Source organism: Notamacropus eugenii, chromosome 1 (assembly GCF_028372415.1).
Source record: "Notamacropus eugenii isolate mMacEug1 chromosome 1, mMacEug1.pri_v2, whole genome shotgun sequence".
Classification (NCBI taxonomy): domain Eukaryota; kingdom Metazoa; phylum Chordata; class Mammalia; order Diprotodontia; family Macropodidae; genus Notamacropus; species Notamacropus eugenii.
In genome coordinates this window covers 710,706,387-710,726,586 of record NC_092872.1, presented here as the reverse complement: position 1 = coordinate 710,726,586, position 20,200 = coordinate 710,706,387, and the positions used below count along the sequence as shown (strand labels likewise).

Below are 20,200 nucleotides of genomic sequence, written 5' to 3'. Positions count from 1 at the left end.
GGGTCATTATTTCTGATCTTGTGAAATTAAAAATAAGCCAACTATACTCAAACTTTGGACCGTATAGCTAAGTGCTTTAATAATAATTTTTTAAAAAGGAATGAGATTTGATCCTGTTTTTTGGAATGCTTAAATTCTGGCAAAATCCCATGTCACGTTGCTTGGAAAATGAGCCCAGTCATTAGCATTCCTATGGTATTATTTTGTTAGCTGATTTTTTTTTTTTAACAGCATGAGTCCTGTTGTGAGACTGAAAGAGATGCTCTCAGCGTCATCGAGAGGAAATGGAGCAATGAAGCTTCGGAGTCACTGAGGCAGCCAAATCAATCCCCAGTAACCGGCAGCCTTGTGGAACACTTTGGAACTGGGCTCGCAGGGCTAGCGGGAACTGAGACAAGTCAAGGAAAATGAGCAGAAAAAGCTATTTTTGTAAGACCAATGGAAACCACGTCTAAATCCAGGAAAAGAAAAATGAGACAGGAAAGGGAGGGCCACATTTTTGAAGGAAATCATGTGGTATTTTGGTTACTCTTTGTTGATGCAAAAAAAAAATTAACAGTGGCATTAATTATGCCTGAAGAAGAGTGTGTCAGTCACCCACTTCTGCACCCTGGTGGAGGCTAGGCAAACGGATAGAACGTTTATCACTCAGATTAATGGAAATTTATGATTTTGTTCTCTGAAACCCCTCAAGGACTCAAACTGCTGAGCAGCTCTGCAATAGCAGAAATCTGATCTGTACAGGTTTCAGGAGATAGGAAGGATATTTTACAAGACAAGTAATGACAACTAAATAGTTTAGGATGTTTATAAGACTTGTAGGGCTGAGTTCTGCCAATGTAAAGTACAGAAATTGGATATGCCAAGGAGGCGCTTTTTACTTTACATCACTTCGATGTATTTACGATCTACCTATTGGGACAAGCCAAATCATCCACATTCCAACACATGCAGCCTAGGCCTAACAGAGACTGATATCCTTACCAGGCTCTCGAAATCCTTACCTAGAATTAGACTGGTAATTGCCATTTCCTTCAACATTCCTGAGAGGGGGATGCTATTTTAGACACATTACCAAGCTTGTTATTTTCCTTCTTTATGCTTTATGACCGCTGATGTCTTTCCTTGACTATAATGCATTACCTACTCTGCTGGTTGTGAGTGTACTTGGAATACTAACTGTTGAACAACATGTTTCCCTTACTGATTTTGAGCCTTTCTTGGGTAGTGGCCCTGAGTATCCCAGATATCATTTCTAAAGTTGCTTGCTAACGTGGTAGTTCCACTTTTTTTTTTTTTTTTTTGGTGAAAACAGTGTTTCTTAATTGAGGAATCATAAGGGACTTCCTGGATACAAGAACCACAAATTCCTGACATGTGTTTGGTGACGATAACATAGCTCAGCTCCTTGGCACCATCTCCTCCCCATGTCACAATCACCTTTTCTTCCTTCCCTTCTTCCTTCCCTTCTTTCCTCTTCTTTCCTCTTCTTCCTTCCTCCCTTCTTCCCTTCCTTTCTTCCTTCCTTCCTTCCTTCCTTCCTTCCTTCCTTCCTTCCTTCCTTCCTTCCTTCCTTCCTTCCTTCGCTCTCTCTCTCCATCTCTGTCTTTTTTCTCTGTCTGTCTCCTCTTTCTTTCATTCACCTTTTCTGCCTCCTGGTCAGAAGTCCCCCTTTGTCCCTCTGCTCCTTCTTGGCACTACTAGCCCTTTGTTCTTTGCCAGCATCTCAGTTAGCTCATGTCATCTCTTGGGTAAAACAAAGGAAAGACATTACTATTATTCTACCTTTTAAAGCATAATGGAAATGGAGCCATTTCATGTTTACTATTATTATAATACTTATTAATATTGCAATATAGTATTATGTAATGCTATAGTATTATAATCAGTATTATTCTTAAGGAGGGGCAAGATGGGCATGCGATTCCTAAATGGTTACAGTGGTCTCCTAAGTGATCTTGTTCCCTGTCCTTTTGCCCTCTAATCCATCTTACACAAGGCTGTCAGATTCCATTTCCTAAAGCACTTCTTTCATTATTGGTCAGCAGGATGGAGTAGAAGGAATGCAGGATTGAGACTCAAGAGAACTGGGTTCTAGTCCCTGCTCTGCCATTAATGTGACTATAGATAAGTACTTTCACCTTCTGAGCCTCAGTTTCCTCATCTGTAAACTCTGGGTATTGAATAAGAAGATCTCTAAAGGCCCTTTCAACTCTAAAATTTTAAGATTCAATAATTCAGTGGTATTCCCAGTTCAGAATTCAGTGTAGTCAAATGGAAAGAGCATTGTTGAAGTCATAGGACTGGGTTCAAATTCTGTTTCTGATCCAGTAAGCCACTTGGATCCCCATTATCTCACCTGAAAAATGAAGGGGGTTGGTCCAGATGGCCTTTGATGCTTCTTTCAATTCTAGATTTATGATTCTATACCTACATTGGGAATGAATGACTGCAAGATGAGTCAAACTCATTAATTCTCCACATAAGGTCTACACAGCTTTTCTTGAGCTCTTACTGTATACCTCAGCACTATGCTAGACATAAGAGGTTATGGCAGAGGTGTCTATGAATATGTCAAAGATCATGCAAGATTCCTTGAAAGAGGCCACAATGGGGAAAACTTTGATGAACTACAGTTCCAAATACCAATAGATAGAGGTGTATATTGATCCCTACTTATAACGCCAGGGGATGTGGGTGGGTTTTTTTTTTTTGGTGAAGGGTTCAGGTGATTAGTGATAATTTTCTCCTCTCTTTCCTACATTTCCTCTTTTGTCTCTGGAGACATAATCAGTCACACCAGTTAGAGTAATCAGCTTATTTTAAAAACCTTAGGGCCATAGAGTATCTCCCCACGTCCATGTGGCTTCCCCCCTCTGCAATTATAAATGAAAAGATAGTAATGCTAACACAATCACTCAGAGTCCCCAGTTTGGAAAATTCCTAACATTTATTCAGAGATTTTGTTCTGTACTTTAATTTGAATTTATACTTTTGTCTAGGTAACTCTTGGCCTTTTTGTGACTAAAAACTTCAGGTAACTAAGAAGTAATTGTTAAAAAATCAAACAGAGTATGTCACAGTGACTGTTAATAAATAGGTAGTGGATAGGAAATTTGGGAAAAGAGCAGAACTTTTTCAGAACTTCCCTCAGTACTGGAGGAAGTAGATATCACTGGTAGCTTCGGTCCAGGTCTTTCACACTGAGATGTCCATAGGACCAATGGCTTTTCTCGGTCTCTACTTTTTCTACCATGGTTCAGAGCTAGTTTTAATCTTTACTTTTACCTTTTGCCCCTGTGTTGCTCATTCTTTCTGACTCAGCTCTTGAGATCTGCACTCCTTTCTCTTTGCTTTGAAGCCCTTGAGTCTCTGGGTTCTCAACTGGTTTCCCATTTTATTTAAAATCCATAGCTTATGGCCGAATATCCGAAGTCAATGCCAATACCTCCTATTAAGCACCATTTACTTCATTCAATTGCTTTCAAAAACTTCTAAATTAATCAAGGATTTTTTTTTGTACACAGAGTAAAGGCTGTTGGTTCAATAGAGGTGTTAAGGCCTTTTTCAAACCAAGTTCATATTTCTGATTGAATGACTCACTCAGGAAGTGTAGTTTGCCCATAATTATCTAAATAGGAATATGAGACACTTCTCTCACATTAATATCAATGGAGGAATAAAGCAAAGACATGTATGTTTGCTAGAGGTATTTGCTACTCTCATGGAAGGTGTTCAGTGCAGAGTCCAAATAAAAGCGAGATCTCCCATGGAAGATGAGGTCTTCTAGAAGCTCCTGCTTGTAGGTGACATTGTTCTGAATACATCCAGCCCAGAAATGTTAGAGTCTGCTAAATGAGATCCGTGATTCCTCAAAGTTTTGGTTTAACTATTCATACAGGAAAAACTAAGTGGATGAAGATTGTCTATTGTCCAAACTATAATATTCAGTTGGATGGACAGCCCAAAGAGGTGGTCTATCAGCATGTTTATCAGACCATGACAATGAGCTGGGTCCAGAATTGAGCAGGAAGAAAGAAGACTGGATTGCTTTTGGAAAATTATAGTAAAGTTTTTTTTTCTCCATGATCCCAAGCTTCTCTCTGAAATAAATCTATCTTTCAACATCAATATTCTTATGGGGGATATTGTATGGTTGAAATTAATAGATTGTCAAAGTCTCTGAGGAATTATTGGTAAGGCCACCCAAAGGACAGTGTAGACAATAGCGGTAGGTGTAGGCAGGCAGTATCATATCCCCACTGAAGAATCATATCACAGAAGTGACAGAAAAAAATGACACCAGAGAAATGGAACATTGTAAACAGGGGGTCAGTGAAGTGGTCTGAATGAAGAGTAACTGTTGGACAGCCTGTGTGCTCTATTTAAATTCAGACAACATCAAGAGATGTAGAACTATCACCCTGCCATTTTGGAAGGACAACATTTAGAGGATTGATGGGAGAACATCAACAAGAGTCACACAGGATTAAAGGCTGTAAGAGATGGTAATCTGTATCACTGATGGTGCCAGATATGTGTGCACATAAAGGAGAACCTAGAAGCCTTGAAGTGTCTGTGCACATGTGGTCTCATGCTCATTATACATTTGGTATGTTTCTTTCCAGTCTTTCCTGTGTTCCTGACAATATATTTTTCTGCCTCTTCTTACATTTCACCATCAGTAACATGATTCAGTCCATCTATACCTTTTCTGCTTCTTTTTATTGTGTTTCAAGTTATTTGTAATTTTGATTCTTCTAATATCAGAGCATTATAATATCACTGGGAGAATATTCTTATTAAAATTCAGCAGCAGCAAGTAATTTGGGATCAATGAAAGCACTGATGGGATGCTCAAATGAAATTCAGCCCAGCGTCCTTCTCTTACTCACTTCCCTGTGATTTTATATAATTTCTTCACATCTCTCCTTAACTGTGGTCTTTCCAGCCTAGGTCTGACATATTGCTGAGTCCCTGGTGGCTGGGCTAAGGTCAGAATTCTGTGCTCCCTATATCAATATATTGTGTAAAGATATACTGGATAGGATAATGTTTACAAAGAAGGAAGAGTCTTACATTGGCAAGGTGTCAAAGAGTTTTTAGGGATGGCGAGTTGCTGCTTCAATATCACATCTCTGAAAGTGACATAAGATTGCAGGTCACCTCAAAGGCAACTAAGCACTTGCCTGGTTGTTCTCTGGGGCAATCCCACTGTGCAAATGGACCTCAAGAGTAGCCTTAGTGAAGAGTCTGGATGTGTATGGAACAGCTACAAACTCTAAAAGCAATACTTATGCCACATTCCTCTCGCTTTGAAACTGACACAATTCACTCATTGTACATCGTCTCTGCAATTGACTGTAATCTCATAGTTCTTTGCAACTCCTATACATTCAATTCAATAAATACCTACTAAATGTCAGTTGAGGCAACATGGCACACTGGATAGAAATATGGACTTAGATCCAAGGAGATGTGTGTTTGAGTGCTCTCTTTGTCACATGTAACTGTGTGACCCTGGGCAAGTCACTCACATCTGAGTATTCTAGGCTACTCTTTTAAGACCATAAATCACAGAAAGTTCCTTACCTGCAGTGAATAATCACAAATCTAGCTCCTACTCCCCTTTGTGCCAGGCTCTGAACTAGGTGCCAGGGGTACAAAGACAAAAACCCAAACATCTAAGATTGCCATTGATTTTATAGTTTCAAGAAACCACTTATAATTAACCCTGTATGTCTTTCTGATCAAAGCATGTTTGTATAGGACAAATAGTGGATTCTCCCTGGGGGCTAATCTTGGACTAGAAAAACTTCTGCCTGATTTTCTAGGCACTCATATAATACTGAGCACAGTTAATGAAGTGCCAAGATTTGTATCATCATTGTCTTAAGGAAATGTCTGCTTTCTTCAAATCTATTGGTAATATTTCCAGCAGCTAGTTGGTGCTGGGGCTAGAATATCGGATTTCTAATCAGGAAGGAATGAGTTCAAATCCAGTCTCAGATACTTGATAGGCATGAGACCTGGTCAAGTTACTTAATTTGTTTCCCTCAGTTTTCCTCATCTTTAAATGGGGTTATTAACAGCACCTCGCTCCTTTGGGTTGTTCTGAAGATATAATGAGATAATATTTGTAAAGTACTTTGCAAACCACAGAGTGCTATCTAAATATTAGCTATTATTATATAAGGAATAATGAGATTTCACCCTAATTCTGAGGCACCCTCAACTTTATAGCTATGTAGAATTTCTTTTAATCTCACTAAAATTATAGTGTTACTTGTATAGACCATTGAAGATATCCTGACACTTTTGAGTGCAGGAACCCTATCTGTAGGAAAGAGACATTAGGATCATGTTCTTGGCATTACATAACATTGTTTCTGCATGGAACTACATGTATTCTTCAGTTGTTTTCCCAAGTTCTCCCCACAGGATTTGGCATTGGGTTTATAAACAAATTTCCCAAATAGTCACGGCCTTTCCTTTTTTGACAGAGAAGATAACTGGTCATCTCTTATTCAGAAGTGACCATGGATTTTTTTTTATCATTTCACTATGTTTGAATTCTTGATGGATTTAATTAATGCTTTCTTTTTACTAGATTTGCCTATTTGCAACTATCTCTTCACAATGATTATTCTGTTTTCTCACGAGATAATTAAATTTAATGAGCAGGTAAAAAAATATCTCTTTTGGATCCAGTGCTGTCCTGTAGGTTGGTGATAAGGATACATAGAAGTTTAGACATGACCCCTTCACTTGGGGAATTTATAGTTTATTGAAATTAAGGTAAAGTAATAAAACATGGTGGTATATGATTAAGTACTCAAATGAGGGGTGTGGACAGTGAAGGATGCAAGAGTTCAGAAGACAAAGAAAATACATGGAGCTTAGGTTGATTTCAGAAAGGAGTCATATCCTGAGGGCAAGCAGGGTTTGGATTGGTAGAGAGGATGGGGAAAGATAACCAAGGAGCATGAGACCATTGCAAATATGTAAAGTTCTATTTATATTTTTCAAATATAACAGTTACGCCCAAATATGTGATCAAGAAGTGGTGTAGTAGAGTGGAGAGAGAGAGAGAGAGAGAGAGAGAGAGAGAGAGAGAGAGAGAGAGAGAGAGAGAGAGAGAGAGAGAAAGAAAGAATAGTTGGGAAAGCCTGGATTCAACACATCAAAGCTGTGTGACCATATATAATTCACTTAACCTTTCATTGATGTAGATCACTCTGTAAAACTCTAAATTGGAGATAAGTGGTATAGTGGACTTAGAGTTGGGGAGACCTGAGATCAAATCCATTCACAGATACTTATTAGCTGTCCCACCCTGGGCAAATAATTTCCTCTTTGTTTCAGTTTCCTCATCCATAAAATGAGAATAATGATAGCACCTGCTAGATGATTGTTAATTGATAATTATTATTAGCTAATATTCATCTACACTAGGAATTTCCTTTACCCATGAAGCCATAAACATAGATTTAAAAATATTTATTGTTAATCATGCTCACTATGTATTCTTTTACAATTTTAAAAAAGTTGTTTCACATGTTATTTTATCACAAAAACTCTTTGATTTGGTCAGAGCAAGTATTACTATGCCCATTATAGATGAGGAAACTGAGGCTCCAAGAAGTTAGATGACTTGTCCAGGGGCACAAATCTGGTATGTGGCAGAGCTAGAGAACAGAATTTCTGTCCACACTGTCCTATTGTTGGATTCTGGCAAGGTTCTGGAAGCAGCCAGCTGGTTCACGGTATTGATTTGGAATTAGGAAGATTTGAGCTTGAATCCAGCCTCAGAGATATACTAACAGTGAGACAATGAGCAAAAATATCTTCATCTCTCTCAGCCCCTCACTTTCTCATCTGTAAAAGGAGAGGGGGTTGTGGTGAGGATTAAATAAGATAATAATTGTGTAGTGCTTAGAATAGCGCCTGGCACATAGTAAGAGCTTGATAAATGTTAATTATTATCACTTTTCAGTTGCTGTTAACATATGTAAAAAGCTTTACAAATCTTAAAGTACCATGTAAATTCTATTATTGTTATTATTATTTACATGGAAATGCTTAAATTAAATAATTGCATGCCACTTTTTTCTTTTTCCAAAATTGAGATATTCATTATAAGAGTAGATCTGGGACTGGTGTGCCACTACTTCACAGCTATTTTTCCTTTGATATTGTGACCCTATCTTGCTAAATAAACAGAACTGCAACATAGGGGCTCAGTTTTGCTCACCACTCACAGCATTAAGAGCCCTAAGCACTGAGAGACTGGTTCTAGTAAAAATGTCAAAGATGCCCTTTCCAATACTTCTTGGAAAAGTTCAGATTGAAGACAGGCCTTAGAAAGAGCAGGGTCCCCTGTGAATCTGTGCTCCAGCTTATGCAGGTCTGGCCTGAAGGGCACTTTGTGTAAAATTCAGCAATGATTGCTACCAGCTTCCTCGCTTGTAGTGTTGGATTTCAAAAAAGTGAAGCCCATTTAATAAAATGGCCCAACAGGTTCTCAGCTCTGTTGACCCTCCAGAAAGACAAACCCTAGTGTTAGTGAAAAGATGGCAAGGGGACACTGGAATCTCAGGCCAGTCTGTGAGCAAACATTTGTTACACTAAGATCAGAGAAGAAAAGTGGGAAGAATTTGGCAAAAGGATCTCAACTTAGGTTTCTGTGTGTTTGATCAACTCTCTAACAGTGAAAGGCAAACTTAAAAAGTCACCAATGGTAATATTTCAATAACTCGCTCTATAACCTCTTTGATCCGGAGGATTCTGTGTTTAGTTGTGTATATATCATTATGGGCATGTACTTTCAGGTTACCTTTATATTGATAAAACTCCATCTTTCCAACACTAACATTCTTCTGATGATTCTAGATGGCTAGGAATTATGGAACATCACCATCTCTGAAAGGCTGAAATAGCAAGAAGGGAAACGGAGAGATGTGTGTGACCACAAATAGGCAATGGTCTGTTATCAGTGATGCTTTTCATATAAAAAGTGATGTAAAGCATATGGTTAGAAAAGGAGGTGGGTCAGGCATGTATCAAAAGTGAAGGAGAAGAGGTGGGCAGTCCAAGTTCTGTATGAATACCCAGATAATTTTAAAGGACCTGAAAGAAGGCTTCCCACCTGTTGAGTGAAGCACTGTGGAGCATTTCCAGGAACACAAAGAATCATATAATAAGAGAAAATATTAGATGGAAGAAGAAGTTCCATTGCATCTTGGATAGAATGTTGGAGCTGGCATCAAGAAGACCTGGGTCCAAATTCTTCTTTAGACATTTACTAGTTGTATGATCTTGGGCAAGTCAGTTAACCTTTCTCCATCTCAATTTCCTCATCTGCAAAATGGGGATGTGTACCTAGTCACAAAGCTCTGTGTCCAGGGGCAACAAAGGAAGAGGGCTTCTCTGAGAGAACCCCAGGGTAGCCAGAATCTCCCAGGATGGGGGAGGAGAGCAGGTGCAGTAGGCAGAAACCAGTACAGTGCTGGAGTGCTGGACCCAAGTCCAGAGGTTATGGGATTCCTCACTCTCTATTTTGAGACACTAGAGAGGTCCTTGAATATCCAGAGCTCTGCACATCAAAGATTAGGGTTTGGGGAGGAGATTTAACCCTCTGAGGTAGAGGTTAGTGCAGAAACCCTGGGGAATGTGAGGTGAAGCCAAGAATGGCTCTCCAGCTGACACAAAAGCATAGCAAAAGGGGAAGACTCTGGCCCTGGAGCAAAGAATCGGCTAAAGGACTGAAGAGATGAATAAATCAAAGAAACCACCAATCAGTATAAAAAATTATTGCAAATCCCCAGGGGAATGAATAGCTCTGTAAAAGCTGTAAGCCAAGACTCAATGGAAAAAAAAAATGGATTTTCTGTAAGGACTACATGAATAGGTACAAGAAATGAAGTAAGAGATAAAATGAAATAAAAATTTTAGAAAAAAGAATTTGAAGAACAAATGCCTTATCAGAGAAAATAGTAAATCTTATCCAAAAAGTTGAATACCTGAAATCTAGAATAAACAGAAATCTAGGAAACATCAAGAAATATTTGAACAAAATCAAAAGACTGAAAAAATAGAAGAAAATGTAAAACATCTGCTCTGAACACAACTTGAATACAATATTTTAAAAGACAAAATATAAAGACTTACATCCAAGAATAACTTACTCTGCAAAACTGAGTATAATCCTGCAAGGGGGAAAACAAACCTTTCTAATGGAATAGAGAAACTTCAAGTTTTTTTTTTCTGATGAAAAGACCAGAATGGAGTAGGAACTTTGAAACAGAAACATGAGAATGAAGAGAAATATTGAAAGATAAAATTTATTGCGCAATTAAAAGGAGTTAAATGATGATGTGGCACCAACGTTCTATAGGAAGAGAAGAAAGAAATGTCCCTTTGGAACGTCTAAGTTTGTTAAGGGAATTAAATTTAAAATGAAAACAAAAGTCTTCACATTGCTAGATTCTATTCTAAGGAGTTGAAGAGAAAAAAGTGAAGGGAAGGTAAAAGGAATACACTAAAATAGAAAAGAGAAAGAAGGGGGTGGAACTTGCTATTTCTTGTATTTAAAGCATGCACGAAGAAGAGGATACAAATACGAAGGGGTATGGGTGTGGTCATCTAATGAACCGCTCTCTTACTTGAAATGTACTGAGGATATTTGAGTACACACACACACACACACACACACACACACACACACACACACACACAAATGGTTTGATGTATAAATACATTAAACTTAATAAGGAAACAAACAACGGTGGAAAGAGGAAAATACTAGAGAGGAAATAATCACCAGTAAAACAAATAATCCAAAAGATCAGATCCGTATTGAAAGGATTAAAAAAGAAAAGAAAAAAGGGAAAAAGAACTATAATCTAAGGCGATACCTTATACTGTCTTTAGATAATTGGGAAATGGGTAAACACATTGAAATGTACAAATGTAATAAAAAATTATTGCATCAGAAATGATGAATTACGTTTGTGCATTCATGCAAAGCATTCTCAGCTTCCATCATTCAAACATCTATGAATACTTATAAGAAAACAATATATTGACTTAAGAGTGAAAAAGAAGTGTTTAAAAGTCCTGGCAGTATAAAGGATAATGTTATCAATTCAGTAATTAGCTGATTTTAAAGAAAGGAAACATAATTTTGAAAAAAGAGCGAATGGTATTAGGTTTAGAGAATGGACCTGCAAACCTGGGCATGAGAGCCCAGTTGGACAAGGCTCAACGTTAGTTCAGGAATTTGGGGGAGCAGAGTAAATAGACACCTCACAAGGAGACTAGAGGTAATCAGGCTGTGTCAGGACAGATCTAGAAAACTATAGTAAAATAGAAAAACTAGCTTAGAGCCACCTTGTTAAGGACTAGGGAGTTTTTTTTTTATTCATACAATCAATTAATAAACTGACAAGCATTTATTAAATAATTGCTATACTATTTATACCCTATTAGGGGAGATAGCATATGTATATACATATATACATACATATATATGTATATATGGTAATACATTTTTGAACTAGAAATTATCAACTTAATAATTACTGAACAAGTAACCTGAAAGAACCATAACTTGTATGTATGTTTGTTGATGATCACAAAGCCTTTGACTCAGTTCTGAATTCATGGCTCATTCATGTACTTCAAAAATGCAAACCAGTCCCAAATATGATGAAAATGGTAAAATACTTGATATCCACACAAAAATATGTTCTCTAATACATATCATCGACACAATAACATCAACAGCAATCAATATAAATTGTGGACTATTTTAAGGAGACAGTTTAAGTTCATTTTGGTTTTTCCTATTATTAAATCCATTAGGAGTAAGTATGACTTCCAAACTAAAAAGAGAGTAGAATACAAATCTCTTATTAATATATGGACAATATAAAACTGTATGGTGTCACTGAAAAACACATTAAACAGTTCTTTCATTTCAAGAAATACTTCTTCAGTGATTAAAAGTGACAAAATTTGAACTTGATGAATGAAAAATTCTTGATGTACACCAAGGAAAGATTGAAGGCTTTGATTTTGAATCCAGAAAATCCTCTGAAACAATTGCTAAAGGACGTACCTTGGTCACCTTTAGGCAAGGCACATTAAACATAAAGGTATCAGAGGTGAGGCTATAGTTAAACATGTTAAAAGACTGGTATCCTAAAATAATTGCTGATTGAGGAGTATATGTTAAATACAACCAATAATCCCATAATACAAGTCTTAACATAGACTTTTGGAGCTATAAAATAGATGATACATATTTGAAAAATATTCTCTCAAAATCTGTACAATATTAACAAAATTATCCCAGGGAAGCCATAGAAAATGACCACCTTCTTGACTTAAACATAGGAAGAAGATTCATAGTCATTTTTAGAGTGAATGATAAGAGGATGAAAAATCTACAGATGTACTTTTTGTACCTCACTTCAATGAATAATAAGTAGTAAAGGTTGTTAAAAGACACAGAATGGATTTGTTTAGTGTAACCAGAAGGATTTTTTTTTTATGGCTGCATAGAGCCAATGAAATGGGTAAGATTCAAAAGGGGATTCAAAAGATATTCAATGGGTGACATCTCCATGAGTCAACCAGCATCATGTGAACCAGAAGCATCCAGCAAATGGTCAACTCACACAAATTTGATTTTGGAAACAGAAGCTTAAAAAGGAAAATACTACATCCTTACCACTGGAAATTGCAGCAGGGTTATCCTTTAAGGAACTCAGATTTATAGTATGCAAGGAAGTGTTAGAAATCATGGAACTTATTGTTTGAGGATGAGAGAACTGGCACCTACTGAATGTCTAGGAAGATATTATCTGGTGGCTAGAATCTATTTATCAGAAGACGATTATCATTATTGGACTGACACAAGAGAAATCCCCACAATAGACCAGATAATTCAACTAATCAACGATAATGGAACTGGATCATAATCACAGACTGAGATGTTGCCCTCTATAGCCTGGATATAACATTAACATATAAAAACAACATTTTATGAAAATATATTTTATTCATATCCTTTGTTTTATATGATCAGGATTTTCCCTAGTACTTTTCCATCTTCCCAGAGAATCTCCACAAATAGCAAATAGTATTAAAAAAAAGAGAAGAGAAATATAAGCAAAACTGAGCCATACATAGAAAAAAAAAGTCTGAAAATATATGCAATGTGTCCCATCTGTGGATCTCTCTGCAAAAGCATGTGGTGGAGAACTCTTCCCATCTCTTTTCTTGGGAGCCAGATTGTGTATTTAAAATTTTGTAACGTCAACTCTTGATTGTTTTGTGATTATTCTTTCCATGTACATAGTTGTGGTCATTGTGAATATTGTTTTATTGTTTTTATTTTACTCTGCATCAGACTTTTCTTTTCATTCTTTTTTCTATCCTCATATTTGTCATTTCTTATAGTACATCAACATTTCATTAATTTATGTGACAAATTATTAATCCATTTCCTAATCCATGGGAAATCACTTTGTTTCCAGTTTTCTATTACCACAAAAAGTATTGCTAGAAATATTTTGGTGTATATATGGACTTTCTTCCTATCAATGACATCCTTGGGCTATAAGCCTAGGAGTTGTTTTTTTGGGCCAAAGGATATGGACATTTTGGTCACTTTACTTGTATAAATCCAAAATGGTTTTCCAAAATTGTCATACTAAGTCACAGCTCCACCAACAATGCACCAGTGTACTTATGTCCCCACTGCCCCTTCAACATTGTCTATTCTCATCTTTTATCATCTTTTTCAACTTGTTGAATATGAGGTACAAAGAAGAACATTTTAAATACATATAAAAATATATCATATTAAATAAATAATCATAATCTCCCAGGTACATGGAAGGTAAAACTTAAAAATATAAAGAATCCAGCAGAGGAGATAAAAATCATATGGGAACAAAGAGGAGTTACAGATCATATCCATCATCTTATCTTGTCTGCTACCAGAGCTGCCCCAGAGATGTTTTCACAGAGTCTTCAAGGATGAGTTTACATCCTAATACTTTTTATTCACCTACAAAAAGAGTTATTTTATCTATCTGAGAATAGTCTATACAACATCAAATATAAAAGAATAATAAGATGGCTACTTCTCCCAGGACTGTTTCAATTTGAAACTCTTCCAAAAGAGATGAGAATGAGATAATAAAAGAATAGTTAACACTTTGGTGGCACTTTGCGTATTGTAAAATGCCTCACATACATTATTTCATTTGATCCTTACAACCGTTCTATGAGTAGATGTTATTAACATCTCCGTTTTTAGAGATAAGGTAACTGAGGTTCCAGAGGTTCTCTCTTCATCACATAGCTGGAAAGTGCCAGAAATAGGACTCAAATCCAAATTCAGCACTCTTTCCCCTATGCCAAGCTATTAAAATCACATAGATAGACAGATAAAGCATGTATTAAGTGTTTAGTATATCTAGGCAGTAATGACTGACAAGGCAAGTCAGTTATACTGAGTTGAAGTGCTTTACTGGGATTCTTCCAAATTAAAAGAACCTGAAGGACAACATCAAGCATGTTGGGGGAATCCTTAGTGGAAGGTCATTAGAAAGGCATGAGCGAGAATGGCCCAGTATGAGAAGGCAGGGATGGTTTTTGATCTATGCTGAGAGGAATGAGGATCTGTATACTAAGGAGTGCATGCATTCATTGTATACAAGAGCACCATATCAGGATTAGTGCCAAGGGGGCAAACTGGTCACTTTTACCTTTATTAGATTGTGAGCACTGAAATGCTCATATGGACCTTGGAGAAGAGGATGGATTAAGAAAGACTGTCTAAGCCTGCAGCTAGACTGCATTCTTTAGTTTCTCACATTTAACCCCACCTAAGCAAACAATACCCAGACTCTCCTCTCCATTCCCCCTCCCCCCCACCCCAATCACAAGAGACCTTAGCTATGGCAAAGTCCACACTCATCAGACCCTCAGTATGACACTGAATCGAATCAGTGAAGAGGAATATGTTATTGATTTGACCAAAATGACTGACTTTCAGGGTCTTAGAAAGAAAATAGTAGTAGCCACAGTTGGAGAAGAAAAAGAGTTGGCCCACTTCTCACAAAATGGATTGGGGATATCCTTATACTTTCTGCCTATTAGGCTGGAGTTTAAGAGATGGAGGGGTACTGAAGTTCTTCCTCCTGCTAACACAGATGACTCCAAAGGCCCCTAGAAACATGTTCACTTGGTTACTGGGCCTGTTTGTTGACATGAGAGAGTCTGAGGTGTGGCTTTGGAGTAAAAAGAGATCTAACTGTGATTTCAAAGTGAAGGTACGCTTAAAAGCAATTCCAGAAAGGCAAGCAACTCTCGTGAACTGGCCACAGAAGATAGTACGCTCTGTAGTAATTGCATTTGATAGCAAATTGCGGGATTATAGGAGGGAGGGTAGTAGAGTTCAGAAAGGCCTGCACTAGATTAGGACTGTGGGCCACGTAACAGGCTTACGTAATTGAATGAACAGAAATATAAGTTATGAAACTAGAAAGATAAACCAAGAAACAAGAATAAACCTTGAGGGCTCAGGATCAGCATTGGAGAGAATTGGTAGATAAACCAAAACCTTCAGCCTAATAAAAGAAACAATTAACAAAATTATGGGTACTACGGATAGTAGAATCGAGCCTAAGTGAATTATGTTAGCCCTCGTAGAGAGGATTTCCGAGGCTTTATCTGAACACTGTATACAGGCTGAGCCACATAGTATGAAATGAAAGTCAGAAGCATTGTACCAGCAGTCAGATTTATGGGAGCCAAAACCTGGAGAAATATTTTGGTCTATGGTGTTGCAGCGGGAAAAGATGCAGAGTGGAATTCGTAAAAAGAGAGACAATTCAGAAGGGAGTTGAAAGGAGAGATATGAGGATTTTTTTTTTCTTCCCACAATGACAGTTAAACATAAAAGATGTCATCCTAGAAAGGACAGGAATCTGGGTAATATTTCATGAGGCCTAAAGGAAGTTAACAGAGAGAAGAAGCCAATGCAGGAAGTTGCCAGATTAGGTAAGCAATTTAAAAAGCAGAGTCAGTTCAGATTGGGCAAGAGCGGTTGGATGTAAAAGAGGAGAAATACAAGTGATCACTCCCTACCATTCTTTTAAAGTTTTACTTCCTCTGTGTGTGTGTGTGTGTGTGTGTGTGTGTGTACTGATTTAGAAGAACTCATTTGACTCCCTATAGCCTGCAGGAACAAATACAAAATGATCTGCTTGGCCCCTGCCTACCTTACCCACGTCCATCCATCTCCCAGTGCCATGCCTTTTTCCTGGCTGGCTGTCTCTAGTTCCTGGATTGTTCTACCTCATCCCTTCCACCCCCTGACTTTCCTGTCTTCCTTCAAAGCTTAACTCAGATCCCACTTCTGCAGGAGTCTCTCTTATTCATCTCTCTTTTCCCCTCTGAGATTACTTAACACTGTATATATCTTCCGTGTACATAATTCTTTTGCTTCTCAAGGGCAGCAGTCTTGCTTTTGCCTTCCCTTATGTCCCCAGAACTTAGGAGGGTGCCAAGCACATAGTAGGTTTGTAATCAATGTTTTATCATCCACTAAGTACGTTGCTTTCTATCTCAAACATTTGAAAAAAAAGCAGTCTTCCATTTCTTTTCAGAAGGGAGAGGAGAAAGAATTCTTTTTGGAAACCACAAGAAATTGTCAAGACGATGGCCCGAAATGGAAAGCACATTTATTAGTGTGCTGCTTAGGCGATTACGGCCCTTTTCAAAATCACCTGAGGACCCTTCATTGGAAACCTTCAAGTGAATAAAAGCCCCATCAGAGTGAAATGGATGATCTGATGCATAAGTTAATGTAATTAACAAAACTGTAAAATGTGCAGCATCCTCCTTATGGTTCCAACCTTGAAAAGATTCCCATGAATTAGGTCAGTTTGACAAATTAGCTCCAAACGAATTCTCACAATCATCTATTGCCCATCAACAGATGCTCTAATAGCTGTATGACATGCTAAACACACGCTTCCCATCCTCACCACCCCCAGTGGAAAGTATGAAATCTCTGAGCATTTTTTATGGTTAATTTGTTATACTTGCTGTTGTTTAATCAGTGGAGGGAAAAGGGTTTGGAACTCTGAGCCCAGAAACTTTCCTGATAAACAACAAACTGACTAATGAGATTGGAAACTTTTCTTATTTTTAAAATACTGGGTCCATGATTTGGTTACATGGTTACAGTCTTTGTATGGGGAGAAGAGGAAGGAGAAGGAAACCTTCCACTCCCTTTCCTCCCCCCACCCCCACCCCCCAACCACATATTTAATCCATGTGCTTATGTCAAATTTAATTATAGGACTTTGGGCATAAAACAACAATCCACATCCTCTGAGAGAAGAACTTAAGTAGTTAATATGAACGATTGAGTGAAATTGGTTTGCTGAATGTTTATGAGAAACCTAAGACCGGTGAAATGTGCTGATATTTTAACCATTTAAGGGCTCGCCGTATAATGGGGCAAAGACTGGGCTTGGTTGGCAGAAGGCTTCGCTCAATTCCATTCTTACATACTTCTAGCTGTGTGACCTTGGACAAATGACTGAAGCTCTTGGGGGGCTTCAGTTTTCTCCTCTGTAAAATGGGATGATAATGTTTCTGCTACCTAGTTCCTGGAGCTATTGTGGGGAAATGACTCTGTAGGCCCTTCAGTGTGCCAGAATGTGAGAAGAGGTGAAGGTTTGTGACCCGTAAAGCTGGAAGAAAAGGAGGATCCCATTGAGCACTAGCTCAAATAAACCCGTGGTGGGTTTTCCTCTCACATTTTATGGAAACTCACTCTCAGTCCTAGTGATCAGAGAATTAAGGAGAAAGTATTGGCAATTGTGATGTACAATAAAATCAGTAAAGTCAATACATTCCAACACAGTTAAAAAACCAGTACCTTTGGATATAATACAAGGTGGGACTTTATTTGTTTTGTTTTAGAATTTTGTTGTCTAAAGATGTGCTATATACCACCAGTGCAGCTTTCTAGGCCTGTTTCCTCATCTGTAAAATGAGGGGCTGGCCTAGATGACTTCTAAAGAGGCTTCTTACTCTAAATCCTATGTTCCAAAGAAATGGCGAAGCCAAAATTGGAACCCAAGTCTCTTGGGTCTTACCTTCAAGTCCACTGCCCTTTTCTCTATCCTATGTTGCCTCCTAAAAACAAATTAGTTGGTTTGAATCTCTTCCTGCTCACTACATCTTTTTTTTTTCTGACCGACAGTAGCTGGTAAAAGATGTTCATGGCACCATTATAAGGAAGTCATGGAGACAGATGTTCAGCCATTTCAGTTGTGTCCAACTCTTCGTGACCCTATTTGGATTTCCTTGGCAAAGATACTGCAGTGGTTTGTCATTTCCTTCTCTGGCTCATTTTACAGATGAGGAAACTGAGGCAAAAAGGGTGAAAGGGACTCTCCCAAGGTCACACTGTTAGCTTCCAAGGCCGGATTTGAACTCAAGTCTTCCTCACTCCAGGCTCAGCATTCTATCCACTGAACCACCTCACTGCCCTAGACAGATGATACTAACATAGTTACATAATTCATCAGATCGCACTGAACTTTGGGTACTCGACAGAGCAATAATCAAAAAATCCCCTTATACATCATGGACCCTTTCGGTTCTTCTGCTCTTACCTGTTTACCTCATCCTTTTCAATAATTTTGCTTTCTCTTTTTATCTTAATTCTATGTTAAATTAAAGCAAATGACGCTGAAATTGAGCCAGCTTTCTGGCTGTTGTTTTCTATGGTTCTTCTCTCCTAGCTCTAGCTGTTTGACTTGAGTAAGGAAGCTCATACCTTCATTCTAACTTCCTTTATCTAACAGACAGATTTTTTTTTTTAATTTTAGAGGAGAGGAACCTCCTAAAATACAAATGCATCTCCTCTGCTTCCTTCCTCATCACAGATATCTCATGTCCTTCCATTGTCATTACTACCCATTAATTTGGCTTTTCTTTCGTTTCCTACATTGTTTGTCTTGGAATATTTTCTCTGTGAATATCACCTCCCTCCCAACCCCTCCCCTGCCCAGGCCACATTATCTTGCAAATGCCAGTGTCTTAACTTTACCTTTAATGAAACTCTTTGTTTGGCTCAAATCTATCCTTTACCAAATCTCCCTCCAGTACATCCCTCCCACAGCCTAGTTCTTCCAACATGGGGGTGTTGCCGCTGAGTATTGTTGTCAATATTAAGACATTCAATTAATATCATTTCCAACCTCAAACAATCCTGCTGATTTGCTACATCTTCCAAGATTTTATTAATGTCACTCATAAACTTGGTTCAGTTTCCCCCACATCTTCCCTGCTCTTTCTCACTGGAATTACCCCTTCTAGCATTTTTTTTCTTTCTCTGTGAAGTACATAAGTCCCCCCACTGACATGAAGGTGCTGACTTGTGTTGGTAGAGAGAGCTTACTTATTTGGGAATTTTCTACAGCAATGACAATATAGGTCCAATCTTTTCTCTGTCTCTGTCTGTCTGTCTCTCTTTTCTCTTTCTCTGTCTGTCTCTATCTCTGGTGTACTCTACTGTGACCTTGTCCTGATCAGTATGGAAATTGATATGATAGGAGAGCCTTTGAGTCCATAAGTACATTGAGGCCAGGAGACCATACCTGATTAATATTGAACTCCATCCCTTCTTGCCCTTAGAATTTGTTTGATGTTCCCGAAGAATAGTTCACCATCTGAGGTAGGACCCTATCACGCTCCCTTATCTGATAAGCCTGCTGGATTTTCTAAAGCAGAATGTTCCTGAGATGAATGGACTTCAAGGTTGTACAATGGGAGAAACAAAGGATCCTGGGGATGTTACAACCAAAGTTTTAAAAACTTATAAACATTTTGCTGAGAACCAGCGTCTTAATGACATACACTACGTATAAAAGTACTGTTGACCTTATGTAGGTGGTGCTACATTATTATATCTTTTTGTCTCTGGCCTTCTCCCTCACCATTCTCCTGCCACTGGTACTTTCTTCCTATTTCTCCAAAGAGAGGATATTCTTATCCCAGACAGAGCAACTCTGAATGGTAGAATGGAATGTAGGTTACTAATGCCCAGGACTACCAGGTGGAGGTAAAAAGGAGCTTTTGACTTTTCTTCAGTCTGATG

General features: G+C 38.0%; 1 long non-coding RNA gene across 1 annotated transcript in view; it reads right to left on the bottom strand.

The window, feature by feature from the left end:
* Nucleotides 1-20,200, bottom strand: part of LOC140521445 (uncharacterized) — a 194,809-nt gene that overhangs the window by 63,785 nt on the left and 110,824 nt on the right. The window lies entirely within an intron of this gene.